We start from the raw sequence: 11,257 nt of genomic DNA on the forward strand, positions 1-11,257 counted from the left end.
TACACATTCCTGGTGTAGGGTATGCATTTTTTCGTTAACTCTCACATCTGTTTGCAAATTCTGATTATTTTCCTTGTGGGGCAAACAGTATAAAATGAGAAATTAAAATGGGGTTGTGGCTGTGTGGTAGAGTGCTTGCCTATCACAGGTGAGGCACTGGGTTTGATCCTCAGATCCTCGGCACCACATGAAAAGCAAATAAATAAAAAATAAAGGTTAAATTATTTTTTAAAAAATCAGAAATTATCATCAAGGTGGCAGAATAACGCAGCAGGTTAGTAGCTAAAATATCGATACCAATCAATCACACTTAGAAAATGAAATTATTCTCCTGTGGCATAAAATTGTATTTCTCAAAATTGAAAAGATTTATCCTCATCAAGAGACTCCAGATTCAAACACGAATGCTGATCTTATCAAGTTAGTAAGGTGAATGCCCTGAAGACATCTGCACCCCTGGTGAGGGCAGGAGACCCAACCTAAGGTACAAAAATAAACTCAATGGACCAGGGTTGTGGCTCAGTGATAGAGCACTTGCCTAGCACCGAATTAAAAAAATAATAAATATAAATAATAAAATAAAGGTATTGTGTCCATCTACAACTAAAAAAGTATAAAAAAAATAAACTCAAAGTGAAGAGACCTGGGATAGAGCCTTCAGCTCTGGGGATGCTCCACCTACCCCCAGGCCACATCTGACCTTTCCCTAAAGTACAGGTTCAGGAGCTAGGATTGTGGCTCATTGGCAGAGTGCTTGCCTAACTTGTGAGACACTGGGTTCGGGTTCCATTCTCAGCACCACATATAAATAAATAAATAAATAAAGTAAAGAACCGTCAACATCTAAAAAAAAAAAAAAAAAAAACTTTGGTTCAAGTGACAATTTCTAGAAACAGAAATGTTGTGAGTCCTCTTCAGCTTCTGGATTAGAGTCCCCATTTTACAGGGGAAGCCCTTTCAAAGACAAACTTCCCTTTCTCAAGTCAGGCTTAGAAATAGAAAAGGCCTGGATTCTAGAAAGTGAGAAGCACTTTTTTTTTTTTTTTTTCCTGCAGAAATCCCCTCCTGGGCTCTGCAGGTACAGCTGACCTCCAGGCACAGAGCTGTCTGTGGTTCAGACTTTCTACTTACACCCTCCCCTCCCCCACTTCTTCCCTCAACCAGAAGCATCTGTTCTCTGTAGGGCAGGGCCCTTTAAGAAGCTGCTTTCTCCCAGGAGTGGGACTGCGCGTCCAACAGCAGCCAGGCTCTCACGGAGGTAAAGAGAGAATTTCTGCCTGCACTCTTAAAGAGAGAGCCACTAGCCCTTCCCAGGAACACGGAATTCAGTACAAACCTGCTTCAGAGAAGCTTTATGCTTTGAGCTAGCTAAAATGTTACCTCCCCCACAGTTTGATTGGGGGAAAAGGGGAAGAAGACAGGAAACAGGTGGAAGGGCATGTGCCTACCTACCTCCAAACTTCTGGAAGTGTAAACACTATGGCTGGAGCTTAGCAAAGAAACCAACTTTTGCAGAACAAGAAGACAGGGTGTCTCTTTTTTTTATAGGGCTTTACACAGTATGTCTTGGTTTTAAACAATGGTATCCAAACAATTTTCTTTTTCTTTTTTTGCAGTGGAATTTCTTTACCCCTCCACCCAAATCAAAGCTTCTACAAAAATGCCAACAATACAAGAGGCAATCAGGGCTCTGTTGAAGACTTTGAAAAATCAGTCCCTGCTGCCTTTCCAGAAGGTCTGAGGCTCCACAGACTACACTAAAGCATTTCTCCCCATCACACCAGGAGAAAAAAATAGTAACCCTGTCATCTTATGTTCCTATTCCAGAAGCTACCACACTACCTGGTAAATGGCAATGTGAGGGCAGAAGAAATAAAATTATGCCTGTCAGAGAAAGGTCTGATGTGTCAATGGAGACAAGAAGTGGGAGTTACTCACAGTTAGATGTGGCTGAATGAACAAAATAGGTGGACACAAAATGAATAACACTGGTGTCCAGTAACTCAAAACCTGGTGCAGAGAGAGAGGGAGAAGGAAGCAAACAATTAGGACACGCTACAATTAAAACAACATCATATATCAAATCCACAGGAGCAAGAGCACAGAAGCACACCAGGGCATCATGAAGATCTGCTCACTTAACTGGGGATAAGGAGAGAGAAGCAGGCAGAGGCCAGACCGGGAAGACCCCTACATGCCACTTTCAAGAGTCCATTTTACTCTAGAAGCTGGGATTGTAGCTCAATCTAGTGGTAGAGTGCTTGCCTAATACTTGTGAGGCGCTGGGTTTGATCCTCAGCACCACATAAAACTAAATAAATAAATGTATTGTGTCTATCTACAACTAAAAATATTTTTTTTTTAAAAATGAGTCTATTTTATTCTAAAAGAAGTGAAGAACCACTGAAAATTCTAAACAGGCAGGGTCTGGACACTAGAAAACTGGAATTTAATGAGCTATTTTAATAAACCAGTGAAGTGGGGCAAGGCAGTGGCTTGGGGGATGGAATGCAAGCCACGGACTTTGTGAAGAGCTATCAATTATAAGAGCAGGACTTGATAGCCCATCTTCTGGTTGGTTTTGGTTTCTCCAACAGGAAGCAGAGTACCCCCTCTGGCTGGATCTCCACCTCAGGGATAGCCAGATGCTTAGCAAGCTGCACAGGAAGGGAGAGAGGGAATGGGGGAGGGGAGGAATAGCAAGTGAAGAAAGGAGGGAGGAAAGAGAGGGGGGAAAGGCTGGGGAAGGGAGAATGGGAAGGCAGGTGAACTGGCTCCTCCTAAAACTGAGCCCAATCCAGCTTGTCCTAGTCCTGACCAGGACATTTCATCTGCCTTTGTTCCTAGCTAACAATTATATCTTTTTTCAAGCCAGTCTTCCACTGCCGACAACAGTCTTCCTTTCTTAAGGCTTTCAACCCGGGCACATTTTATCTTGTTATTCACTCACTAGCATTAATTAATTTCCTTGAAATTGTTCCTCTGTAATGAGGGGCCATAGGACTTCACCTCACCAAACAGAGGAGTTTAATACAGGGGGGCCTCCATAATGTATGATAAGACTCAACACCAAGCACACCAATGTTACTGCCTCAGAGAGCTTTCTTATTTTTGGTACTAGGGATTGAACTCAAGAGTGCTTAACTGCTGAGCCACACCCCCAGCCCTTTTTAAAATTTTTGAGACAGGGTCCCACTAGGTTGCTTACAGCCTGGCTAAATTACTAAGGCTGGCTTTGAATCCTCCTGCTTTAGCCTCCCAAGCTGCTAGGATTACCTATGCCTACCACCACACCCAACTCTCAGCTTTCAAACAGCCACATTTTGAGTTCACTGGGCACTTTTGACACAGCAATGGCATTAAAGGCAAAGGAAAGGGGTCACTGCCAGAAGTTGCTAAGCAGCTGACTTTGCCAATATGAAGGACATCAGTAATCCTCATCAGAGCCATCTCTTTCCATATTTGCTTCACAAAATGAAGAAGGGCTTCCCTAACCACACTCACTGCCTACACTCCCCAAGTACTGCTCACTTGGGGACATATGTCTATATAACTGAGTTTTTACAAGGATTAAATGAGATCACATATATAAATAATGCTCTAGTAGGCACTCCATAATAATGGCTATCACTAATATCATCAGCATTTATTCATTCAATCAAGCAGGCACTCAATAAATATTGACTGGCTATATAAATTAATGAATAGAAGTTCCTTAAAGCAGGATGATCCTATAAAAGGATGCAGACAACTTTGGCAGCTTTCAAGCCATCTACCAGTATTCATCTTTAATATCTGTTTAAGGCTTTTCCATTTTAAGGAGCTCTTTCACTTAAGATTTTCATTTAAATTGCAAATTGCTCCCAGACCTGACAGACCCAACTTCTCTTTCCCAGCCCTATTATTTCCCATAGCACTTCTCACATACATACAAATTTTAAGGTTGCTATGTTTACCTGTTTATTGTTTATACTCCAGCCAAATGGAGTAAAAGTTCCACAAAAACAAGGATCTTTGTTTTGCTCCTTAATGTATTCAAAGTTCACAGAGGAGTTTTTAGCACAAAATAGGTGCCAAGTAAACACTGGTAAAATGAAGGAGTGAATGAACTATCACCTGATTTGGTAGATAGAGAACACAATTAGGCTCTAAGGTTGCTGGCTCCGGAAAAAAATGCTGAGTGCCAGACCTAACAAGATTTAAAAAAAAAAAAAAAGGCACTGTAAAGAGGCCTGTGGTGGGAGGGAACCTACCTCACCCCCCACATCCTCCCACCTCCACTTTTTGACTCCAGGGGCTTAAATACCACTGAGATACATCCCCAGCCCCCCCTTTTCCCCATATAACCTATGCATATCCTTCCATACACTTTATTCTTCCATATTTCATTGGTGCATTATAATTATACATAATGGTAGGTTTGGTTGTTACATATTTGCCCAGTTTTTAAATTTTTTTATTTTGAGACACAGTCCTGCTAAGTTGCCCAGGCTGTCCTTGAATTTCTGATTCTCCCAAGTGTGTGCAAGTGTGGGCTGCCTACCCCACTGCAAATGCCTTCTTGTTTAACATTTTCCCAGTCCCACAGGCAATGCCAGGCCTACCTCCTGGAGGACAAGCTATTTCCTACAGAGCTGAGAGTACCTTGAGGACAGGATCTATGGTTCTACAGTTCTATAGTTCTCTGACACCCATTTCAGTGTCCATAGTAATGGTTCTTGTCATATCCATTGGTCATGCAGAACAAGTACCTCCCATGCACCATGCTCTGGGCTAGGTGCTGAACAGACCAAATGGAAGGAGAAAAACTCTGTCCTCAAGGAGCTTATGGTTAAAGGGTGAGGTGAACACATAAACAGATAGTGATTAAACAGTGTAGCAGGAGCTCTGAGAGAATAAGGCAGCAAACCCAGCCTGGGGTGTGGGGATGGGGGAGAATGAGGAAAGATGTTATGGAAAGTAGGCAACCTGAGCAGAATCTTGAAGACTGAGCAGCATTTAGTTAGGTAACAGGAGGGGAAGGTGGTTAGGAAAGCAGTTCTAAGCAGAGGAAGCAAATGGTGAAGTCAAGGTAGAAGAAAAGAGCCTGATTAAGAACACTAAGAAAGCAGTTTTTCACAGTGAAGTGTAGCAGCAACCTGAGGAAGGGAGAAAGAAGAGGCTAAAGACAGAAGGAAAGGGCAGCCATTTGATCCCTGAATTCTTCCCCCTCCGGAAATGCCCACAAAGCTCACCTAGGATGCAAAGCTTGTGGCTGGTGATGGTTGATTGCTCCAGGTCACCTTTGACCTCTCCAATCTTCCCACCCCAGAGGATTTCTTCCTGGCCCCAGTCTGCTCCAGCCTGGCACACATTCTCTTGTCGCAAAGAACTAGAATCTAGCATTCTTAGCTTGGCCCTGCTTCTACAGGGATTTGCTGAGCACTAGGAGACTGGCCATATCCTGAAGATTCTCAAGGATGACTTCAATCTTCAGTGGGCTCACTTACTACTAGAAATGGGAGGAGTGAGAAGTCACTGCCCAAGAACTGGATGCTGGATCATCTGACTGCTTGGCTATGACCTTCAAAGTGAGGCCCCACTGGCAGGGATGATGAGCCAAATATGGAATTCTTTTGACCCCAAGAATAGTAGGAAACAGGTATCTCTAGGAGAGATCAGTGTGCACTGCCTGAATTCACACTAGCAGCTTAAATGTACCCATTTCATCCTGAGTCTTACTCAGTGTCAGTTTTAAAGTTTCTAATTAGAGCAACTTGAGACCTGATAATTTTTTCTTCAATCTACTTCTGAGGGAACAACCTAGGAAGGCAGTGTCCCTACTTGCTTCCTCTGCCTTTGTCACTGTTTGTGAAGCTATTTGGCTTTAAATATGGAAAGAAATAATGGCATGCTTCTTAATATGGTATAGTCTCAACTATACTACAAGATACACAACCTAATAATAAATGCATTCATTGCCAACATTTAAGCAAACTATAGTTTGATGGAAAGATAACTGGACAAGGAATCAGGAATGGTCCTTTCTACCTGATTTTGCCAACAATAGGCTCTATTGTTTAGATAAGCCACTGAATGCTTTTTGGCCTATTTCCTTATTTGTTAAACTATAAATTAGTTTACCTCACCTGTGCTACATAGCTCAAAAGACTGCTGTGGTAAAAATGATGAAGACCAAACATTTTCTGAGTCCTATGACAACATGCCATCTACTGAGTTCAACACCTTTTTTTACATAATCTCATTTATTTCCCACAGTCACTTTAAGAGGTATCACTGATTCCCATCTTTACAGATGAGGCTGAAGCTCAGAAAAGTTAGGTAACTTCTGTTAAGGAACAGAGGCAGGATTCCAACCCAAGTCTAGGCCTTAACCATTTCTCTGTGCTTCATTTTTATCCATGGAGCCCTACCTACAGGAATATTAACTAGGAATTAATCAAAGTTTCAGGCTAGATCTTTTTCTTCAAATGCAATGGCACAGACTAACCACAGAATTATTCTTAATCTGAACTAAAGTCTCTCTTTTTTTTTAACAAAATGATTTTTATAATACTCTAAGTCTTTTTAGAAGCTACTGTGAGGAACGATAAGACTTTAATCTCTGTCTGTGATTAGTACTACCTTTTTTCATTCTACTTGGTCAATTGTGCCTATTTCTGAGGCTTTGGAGAAAATATAAAAGCTATGAAATTTGAACAAGACTGCTGTCCTATTTCAACAGGATTCCTGATGCAATCTGCAGAAAAAAAATATACTTTCTATTGAGCTCTGAAAGAAAAAATTAAACTGTACATTTTATGCAAAAATAAAGGCTGTAAGATCTGTATGACATTAATTGTATGTTTTTAACAGCAGGCATGTCTCTGTTATAAAGATATTTTATGTCAGAATTTAACACCAGAAGCCCCTCTGTCACAAACCAAAACCACATCATCTCAATGAGTGCTCTCCAGAGAGTCTTGACAGAAATCATCTCAAGTGACTGTGCAGAATGGGCGAGAATGCAATGCACAATTGGAGCCATGGCGTGATTAGTTCATTTTTTTTTCCAAAGAAGATTTCTTCAAATACAATGATTCATTCCAAAATATATATGCACAGCCCTGTAAGGGGGTCAGGAAAGTGAGACATGGTCCCTTCTTCTCCACACTAAAGGAATGTTTAAATCTATTTGGAGTATAAGAAAGCCTACTTGAAAACAACACAACACCTCCCCTCCCCATTCTGGGGATGGAACCTAGAGCCTCATACCTACCACTAAGCCACATCTCCAGTCCTAAAGACAACTCTTAATTGAACTTGCTCTGTGATAAGCAGAGTACCAGGTGCCTTCAACTGTGTCATCTCACCAAAGCCCCACTCTACCCCAGTGAACAAGGCTTAATTACCTACCTCTTTCCAATAACATTTTTTTTTCACAGTGCTGGAGATTAATGAGAAAATTGGCATTCAGAGATATTAATAAATGTGCCCAAATCATATAGCTAGTAAGTGCTCAAACTCAAATTCAAACCCAGGTTTACTAGTGACCAACCCAATTCCACACTGTTTGTGGGTTTTTTGTTTTTGTTTTTTTTTGGGGGGGGGGGCACCAGGGATTGAACTCAGGGGCACTCGACCACTGAGCCACATCCCCAGCCCTATTTTGTATTTTATTTAGAGACAGGGTCTCACTGAGTTGTTTAGGGTCTTGCTAAGTTGCCAGGGCTGGCTTTGAACTTCAGATCCTCCTGCCTCTGCCTTCAGAGCTGCTGGGATTACAGGCCTGCAACAGTACAACCAACTTTTCCTGTTCACACTACCCTGAAGTGAAAATGCAGAAGAAATGGTCTGTGAGTTAGTAAAGATAGATCAACCCTTAGAGATTTAGTGAAAGCTAATTAAATGCCAATCTAGAACATGGCAAAGACTAGAGTAGGAAGGACAGGCGTCTAGGACACAAAATTTAAGAAGGCACACTCCCAGGGTCCTGCAAAAGCCCCTACTGAATCATGCTAAACAAAACCCAAGTATTTATCTGTCCAGATCCCTGATCACTAGATCAGGGAGTGTCTAAACACATTCCAATCCTAAATCCCATCCTTTCCTAACAGCAAAGTGAAGCAAATTTCACCATATTGACAAGAAGATGGTCTATTTAATCCAGGGTTGAACTTACATGTCTTTAAGTACCTTACACTAGGGCCCTACACTAGGTGCCTTGGTAACCTCAGTCCTGGTCTATTTTTGTTTTTGTGGTCTTAGGGATCAAATCCAGGACCTTGTGTGTGCTAGGCAAACACTTTATCACTGAGCTATATCCAAAGCCCTCTCAACTCTGGTATGGAGACTCATCCTTCCCTTTCTTACTCCAGTCTCAAAAGAGTTTTAGGGCTGTGTTGGCAAAAAAAAAAAAAATTACTGTGAAGCAATGGTGATAATGACGACAATGATGATGCCATTATTTGACTGCTTACTCATTTCCAATTTCTGCCTGAGCATCACCTCCCAGAGAGGCCTTTCCTGAGGACTATATATAAACATCAATTCTCCTCACTTGCTAGCCCAATATTCTGCGTTGTCTTCTTACCACTTATTAGTTTCAACACGCACACATTCATTTATTCATTCATTTGTTTATTGTTGCTGTCTCCCACTAAGATCTAAGTGTAATAAGAACTTTTTTAAATCCACTGTTGTAACCCTGAGTTTGAAGAGTGCCTGGCCTAAAGTAGACCTTCAATAAAAATATGTCAATTACTTAATGACCTTGTCTACATCCATGTGACCCTAGAGCCTGTGCTCTTATTCACTAAGATCAAACTAAGATCTACCGGTGCAATCCAAAGTTTCTGTACAAGGACTGTGCCCTGGGGGATCACTTCATTTTCTTGATTTTAAAACATGTAAACAGTCAGCTCTTATTTTATGTCAACTACCTGAGAAACAACTCTCACTTCCTCTCCTGAAGATGTTTTCCCCTTCTAAAACTGCAGTTAAAGCTCAGGTTTCTTTGTCAACAGTTTTGATACCCCCTCCAACTCTATTTCAGTTGCCCATAACATCACATACTTCATTCCTTCCAAAATGAACACAAATACTGTAATACAAAAGATCAGACTCACCAAATATGCAAGCAGCTCAGTCTGGATAACCTCCAGGCTATGATTGCAGATAACATACTACTGACCCCTGCTATTTAATCCCACATAGGGGAGGTGGCAATCTCCCCCGCCCAGCTCCCACAGAATTAATTCTCTTGAAAACAGGCACCATCACATGCTATAGACAAAGGGATTGGTCTCACCCATGCATCCTGGTAAGATCACATCCTGTATTATAGGAGCCCAAGAATAGGAAGCATCAAGGGATTTGATTGCCAAGGAAGAGTCCCTTCTTCCAGCTGCCAAGGAAATTCGACATGGCAACTCTGCACCCTTTGCAAAATGCTTTTAGAAACTGTATTCTGATATCCATTTGAACAAAACAACAAAGAAGGTAATGCTCAAAAGTAAAAAGCAAACATACTTATTAACTTGATACCCAAAATATGGCAGAAAGCCATCAAACGGAAGCATCCATCCTCAGTAAGGAATGCATGCTGAAAACAGAGGGTGTCTGTCACTGTGACAAAATACAGAGGAAAAACAATTTAAGGAGGAAGATTTTATTTTGGCTTGTGGGTTAAGAGGATTCAGACCATAGTCACTTGGCCCCATCACTTTTGGGACCAGGGTCCTAATATCCCCTTCAAGGGCATGCCCCCTAATGACATCACTTCCTCCAATTAGGCCCCACCTCTTAAGAGTTCTAGCACCATCCTGGGGACTAAGCTTTTAGGGCATGATCTTTGAGAGATATCTCAGAGCATAAGAAGCATTATGGTAGTAATTCTTTTTTTTTTTTTTTTTGGTTGTTGTTTAGAAAGTCACTGAGTAGCCATACTAAAGGTCCTACTTTGCAATCCAAGTTGGCCAACTGTCTCCCTTTAAACAATAAAGGGATGATACTCCTCGGGGACAAGGCCATGGTTATTGTGTTATTTAATTTGACACTATAGTTATGAAAAAATACTTAGTTTGTGATTAAATCAGATATTTTTTTTTTTTTTTTGGTACCGGGGATTGAACTCAGGGGTACCGATCACTGAGCTAAATCCCCAGCCCTATTTGTATTTTATTAGAGGCAGGGTTTCACTGAGTTGCTTAGCACCTTGCTGTTGGTGAGGCTGGCTTTGAACTTGCAATTCTCCTGTCTCAGCCTCCTAAACTGCTGAAATTACAGGTGTGTGCCACCATGCCCAGCTCCCTGAATCAATTATCTTTAATTGACTTTTAAAAATGATTCTACCTCAGGGCTGGGGATATAGCTCAGTTGGTAGAGTGCTTGGCTTGCATGCACAAGGCACTGAGTTCAATCCCCAGCACCACAAAGGAAAAAAAAAAACTACCTCACTGGGCACAGTGGCCCAACCCTGTAATCCCAGTGACTTGGAAGATCACAAACTTGAGGCCAGACTCAGCAACTTAGACCCTCAGCAATTTAGCCAGACCCTGTCTCAAAAAAAAAAAAAAAAAAAGGTGGGGGCTGGGGATGTAGCTTAGTGGCAAAGTGCCCCTGGGCCTGAGTTCGATTTCCCAGTAGGAAAAAAAAAAAAAGATTCTAAGTCACTCTCTTAAATACTGAGATCCCAAACTGATCCTATTGAAATTGCACTACTAGTTAGTTCTTCAGGGAATTAATATAGTGATTTAAAGATCAAATAGATAAGTATTTTATTTTCAAAGGAAGTAAAGCCTTCTCGGACTATAACTCTGTTGGGATATTTCTGGAGTACATTGTAGGGCTTACTAGTATTATTGCCATTTTTCTCCCTCATATTATCACTTTATATGTGCTGAAAGATTTCATTTTGTAGCACATCACACAATCAGGATTTTTTTTTTTCTTGAAGGCAAGATAATGTCACCACAATGGTGAAGACAATATTTTTTAAATGAAATTATATCTAATGACACCCAACCAATAGGGTAGCAAATTTCAAAATTCATATTTTTAAAACACAAAGATGCATAAAGCGAATTGTAGTCTAAAGGGCACAGAAAAATTATCTAGCGATGGATTGAGCTCTGTGAACAATTAGAAACAATACTGAAAGCTGCTCATTTATGTCCCTCCCCTGTCATCACCTTGTCTGGGTCTTTCAATGATGGACTAAGAAATATAGAAAAAAAAAGCAGGGTTTTCAATATGGTTTTTCTTTGAGGAACAATAA

Source organism: Ictidomys tridecemlineatus, chromosome X (assembly GCF_052094955.1).
Source record: "Ictidomys tridecemlineatus isolate mIctTri1 chromosome X, mIctTri1.hap1, whole genome shotgun sequence".
In the NCBI taxonomy this organism is placed as follows: Eukaryota; Metazoa; Chordata; class Mammalia; order Rodentia; family Sciuridae; genus Ictidomys; species Ictidomys tridecemlineatus.